The sequence below is a fragment of the Lygodium microphyllum genome, chromosome 27 (genome assembly GCF_053477565.2).
Source record: "Lygodium microphyllum isolate KBCC chromosome 27, Lygodium_microphyllum_v1.1.10, whole genome shotgun sequence".
Lineage (NCBI taxonomy): Eukaryota > Viridiplantae > Streptophyta > Polypodiopsida > Schizaeales > Lygodiaceae > Lygodium > Lygodium microphyllum.
This window is the reverse complement of record NC_141161.1, coordinates 47,610,595-47,616,594: the sequence shown is the minus strand read 5'-3', so window position 1 is coordinate 47,616,594 and position 6,000 is coordinate 47,610,595.

Here is a 6,000-nt window from a genome sequence, read left to right as displayed (position 1 = left end):
CAAGTACCACTTTAAACCACTGCACATCGAAAAGAATCATGGAGAAGCTATGGTAATCCACTATGATAATACTTTGCAAGTTTCCAAAATACTCCATCTCATCTATAACATTGTTTAGATCCATTGCTCGTCGTCGGCTCTCTTGCTCAAACTTTGCCATGATACCACAATCTCTTGTGGAGCGCATTTCATCTATACACTCCATGTGGAAATGCCGTCCCGCGACCATGCCGCACTGTATATTTTGTACTATACATTGAAACACTCAATTAGTTGTCGCACATAAAATGTAGATATGAAAAACCCTAAACACGTCGTCACCTTTGGACTACATCCCCTCGAGAATTCCCATTCCTCGGTTGAGACCTCCGCCCCTTCACAAGACGCTACAGTCAAATCTCCATGCAACTATCATGTTGACATAAACTGCATCATCTGCTCCATGCCCTCGGGATATGGAATCAGTCGATGGCGTTGTCATCACGTTAAGAGTTGAAGGTCTACCACCGGGGCTTTTAGTACAGAAGAAGGGTTTGGGATTCAAGATTCAGAAAGGATAAATGGATTGGGTTTTGATAAGATTTGGGAATTAGAAATAATTAGGTACGGAAGAGGAATTCAAGCCTTCTCACTTTGTACTTAGCATACTTGAATAGAAGGAATAAGACTAACTTGATTACATCAAATGCTTCAGGATGCATATATCATTTCATAAAGGATATTTTCAGATTTCCAATTCATTTATGAATGTCAAATGCAAGCTCTAATGGCATTTATTTCATGTACAAAGATGGATTTCAATCCTTTGGGTCAAGTATATTGATGCTAGAATCAAATACAACCAAGATTTGGGCTAAAGATGCATGAAATGGATTGAAAATGAATAATTTTAGCTTCAGCCCTGTTTTAAAGCAGAAAATTCCAGCCCATAAACAAATTCAAAATGAGTGCATAAACTCAAGAAGAAGCACTCTTGATCATCTATGAATAATGTCCTGAAGAAAAGAGGTCATTTTCCTCTATTACAACCATAAAAAAACCATGTTTGCTCATAAAAATGGATCAAAATAGTGGGCTGCCCTGTTTATGACTGGTTATTCCAGCCCATAACAGTCCATAAGTCTTCAATATCCTCACCCTTTGCTTGCCCCAAAGTCATCAAGTACTTGGGCACAAGTCGGGCTTCATTGGACCAAGAATAAGGTAGAGAAGATGAGAGAAGTTGTGCATAAGAGCAGGCTAAATACTCTTCTCTCAGATTTTCCCTCTTTTATAGACAGTTTCAGCATGCATTTTCGTCAGACCAAAGAGGCAGAGAAGTGGAGCTCTCACCAAGATAACATCTTCAGTTGTTGGCCAGTCAATCTTTAGTTTGCATGCTCCAATCCATGCATCTCAGCTCCAGCTTTCTCCCAGTTTCCCTCAAGCAGAGCAGCCCGCATTTTGCACCAAAAAATGCGGGCTGCTCTCTGCTCCAACCCTGGTCACTTTTTGACCAGCCTAGGTCACCTGCTGGTCATCTTAGTCAGTTACTTTTGGTCCTGTGTGGACCTAGTGGACTTTTGACAGTTTTTGGCAATATTTTTGGGTTTTTGTCCATATTTTTGTACCTGAATTAATGTGATTTATCCAGCTGACTGTCAATTACTTCCAGATGTCCAAGTTTTAGGTTCCCATAGACTTATTTTTCATAAATGTACATGGTATATCTGCAAATTATATGCTAAATACAAAAGAACTTGTATAACTAAGGTAGATATTGGATAACAATGCTTGAAAATATCTCATATAATTCCCAGTGAAACTCTTCTAAGTTCATAAGAATCCCATGATTTATATCATGGATAGTAAACTCTTTGACAGCGTGTATTACACGTCAAAATTCAAATCATGCTTCTTCTCGATCTTTCTTAGCTTACTCGTACCTAGCGAGCCACACCACCATGGAGACATGGTGCAACATAAAAAAGCGATTCACTTTCTCCTCCATTGCAGCATCCATTCTTTTTTCTACCCCATTTCCAACCACCACATCTCCGGTCAGTCTATCATCATCCTTCAGCGACCATAGCATACAGATGTTTGAATCCACCATTGGTAGCCATTGTGAAATATGCACTAACACCTCAAACACCAACCAAACTTCAGCCATGCTACCTTCTAGCCGAGCTAGTTGTTGCACAAAGCCTTTCAGGGTCTTCATGAAGCACTCCAAGAAGAACATCCATCGTGTGTGGATAGGTCCAACAATCTCCACTTCATCTACAAGATGCACAAGAAGGTGGATTTGTATCATGAGCATATTGGTGGATAGCTATTTCTCAAAGAGACAGACCATCTCCACTACTCCCCGCCTTGCAAATTCAATAGAGAATGTCTTTATCTCCTTCTGTGAGATCCATTGTACTAAATTTGGCAACCTGTAAATTGTCCCATGTATTTCTGGAGTAAGGCATCCTAGGATCGCGATTGGTAGTACAAATCTCCATAAATGAGGAAGCATTATGAGCAATGACTATACTCCAAATAACAAAATACGTAGGCCACTTACAATCCATTTGTAGTAGAAACCTGACATATCTTATGCGAATCATGGGATTTTAGCCCTAATAATTGGTCGTCTTTAGAAAATGTAGGTCTGAGAGAATGCATCATACTTGTTGGAGTATAGATAGACTTGATAATTTGCTTCACAATGTGTTTTTCTTTACTTGAAAAAACCCAAGGAGCGCGAGGTAGCTGCAAGCGACCATCAGCACTCCATTGCAACCTCAACTACATCCAAAGCACCTCCATCTTGTCTACCTCCTTCAAATCCATTCGTACCCCTGCAGTGTCTCTCTTTCCTGTGATGTAGTCCTAGAATAAGCTGCCCACATTATTGAAAATATGCATGGGATCTGATAAGTGGTTGATTTGTAAATGGTTCCAATACAACAACTCGTAGAAAACTGAGAACCGTCGCATTCCGTTTGGATGTGACTTCATGTGGACCATTTTTAGCTCATATTCATACGTGCTGGAGGTCCGTCCAAGAAAACCTTCCCTCAGTTCATGATCCCCCAGCAAGAAAGCGGCGTGTCCTTGATATACCATCTTCTTCATGGTTCGTGACCTTCTGGAGTCTAACTGTGGCCTATACAATGGACATGCATGATAACCTAAGGTAACCAGACCTGTCCCAACACCTCTATCCAATGAATACAAACTTCAACAAGCTATGATAGATATTACCAATGAGAACTGAAGTCTACTTACCTGAGCACTCTCCGAATCCCAAAAAGTCATGCATGGTCTACATGAGAATGACTCAAATATTGGCAGACCGATAACCATTGTGCTTGCTCATATCTTCCATGGTAACCCCCTCCTCCCACAAAATCTTAAGCTCATGACTAATGGACGAAGATACATGTCCATATTTTTGACTTTGTAGCGATCAAGAACGAGTAAGATAATGATGAGATGTCCTTTCATCGTAGAAAGCGATAGAGGGATGATGTAGTTGACAAGGACTATAGGCCACACACTGTAAGAAGTTGAGCGTAGACCGAATGGGTTCACGTCATCCATAGCAAGACAGAGCTGAAGATTTCTTGGCTCTCGAGCAAAGTCTGGAAATGTAGAGCCAATGTGGCTCCATGTGCATGAATCCACTGATATTCGTGGAACTCCATCTGTGGATCTATTCTACGCATGCCACGTTGTCAAGCTCGCCATGCCGGACGTACGAAACATGTGGTTTATACGGGGGATAAGCAGAAAGTGTCTAAGAACTTTTTAAGGGATGGTTTGCCCTTGCAAGTCCTGTTGATACCTGTGAGCACCACACTTTGGGCATGTCTCCATAGTCTCATATTCTCCTCAAAATAGTATACAATCGTTGATACATGCATGGATGTTGTTGTAGTCCATGCCAAGCTTTCGTAAAACATGTCGTGTATCATCATGAGACTCGGGTATGGTATTTGCAAGTGGTAATATATGACACTTCTGTAACCTGAAAAAAAAAATATAAAACACCTTGAAAAAGTATAATTGTTTTTTATGATAGTGCTGAAAAGAAATCAACGAAGCGTACATACAAGGTACCTGAACAACTTGGTCACACTCGCATCGGTCCACCCATATTTTTCTTGCACACTTAGGAGTGCAAGTAGTGTCTTCAGGTGAGATACTCAGCACCCATCATATAATGGTATGAATGCTTCCTCTCTAAGCGGATCAAATGTCTCGATATCCATGGGCATCAATGCATTGATCATTACCTCCATCTTAGGCTCCAAGATAGTAGGAAAGTTTGGAAGGCTATCTGTCTCCTCTGGTATTGATGGTATAGATTGGGTAATACCTCCAAGTGGTGGATTGGCTCAAGCACTCCATCCATCGCACACTCACAAACTCTTCTAACTGGCCGCAAAGGGTGCACTCCTCCTTGGGATGAGATGTCACGTCCCTATAATAAATTTTTCGGGCATACCCAATGTTTTTGTGTATGATATTTAATTAGTTTACAAATACAATACATGATTGATATATACTTTTCTTACCGTTTGCTCAAAATCTGAGATCGCCTAATCAATGATCTCTGATTAAAACTCGTTGAAGCGTCATACGTGTTCTATGGACAATCGAGGTTTTCGTCTAATTGCCAGCTTACATTGAGAGCAAGGATATGGGACACAGTAATTAAGATACGCCTTGCAATCTTGAACATCACGACCTTCATCGTTGTTGTTGTTGTTGTTGTTGTTGTAGTAGTAGTAGTAGTAGTAGTAGTAGTAGTAGTAGTAGTAGTAGTAGTTTTTCTTTAATTTCTTCTTTTCTTATTTGTAGTGGTAGTGGTACTAGTGGTGGTAGTAGTAGTAGTAGTTCTTTAATTTATTATTTTCTTATTTGTAGTAGTAGTAGTGGTAGTAGTAGTTCTTTAATTTATTCTCTTCTTGTTGTTGTTGTTGTAGTAGTAGTAGTAGTAGTAGTAGTAGTAGTAGTAGTAGTAGTAGTAGTAGTAGTAGTAGTAGTAGTAGTAGTAGTAGTAGTAGTAGTAGTAGTAGTAGTAGTAGTAGTAGTAGTAGTAGTAGTAGTAGTAGTAGTAGTAGTAGTAGTAGTAGTAGTAGTAGTAGTAGTAGTAGTAGTAGTAGTAGTAGTAGTAGTAGTAGTAGTAGTAGTAGTAGTAGTAGTAGTAGTAGTAGTAGTAGTAGTAGTAGTAGTAGTAGTAGTAGTAGTAGTACATCTGATCCGCTTAGAGAGGAAGCATCCATACCATTATATGATGGGTACTGAGTATCTCACCTGAAGACGCTGCTTGCACTCCTAGAGAGGAAGCATCCATACCATTATATGATGGGTACTGAGTATCTCACCTGAAGACGCTGCTTGCACTCCTAAGTGTGCAAGAAAAATATGGGTGGAGCGATGCTAGTGTGACCGATTTGCTCAAGTACCTTCTACGTATGCTTCGTTGATTTCTTTTTAGTATCATTATAAAAAATAATTGTGCTTTTTCAAGGTGTTTTATGATTTATTTTTAGGTTGCTAAAGTATTGTATATTTACCACTTTCAAATACCATGCCTGAGTCTCGTGATGATGCGCAACATGTTTTAGGAAAGCTTGATATGGACTACAATAGCATCCATGCATGTGTCAACAATTGCATGCTGTTTTGAGGAGAATACGAGACTATGGAGACATGTTCGACAAGACTTGCAGAGGCAAACCATCCCTCAAAAAGTTCTCAGACACTTTCCACTTATCCCCCATAGATCTCACATGTTTCGTATGTCAGGCATGGAGAGCTTGATAATGTGGCATGTGCAGAATAGATCCACATATGGAGTCCAATGAATATCAGTGGATTCATGTGCATGGAGCCACGTTGACTCTACCTTTCCAAGCTTCGCACAAGAGCCAAGGAATCTTCGGCTCGGTCTTGCCATGGATGGCATGAATCCATTCGGTCTCCGCTCAACTTCTTATAGTGTGTGGCCTATAGTCCTTG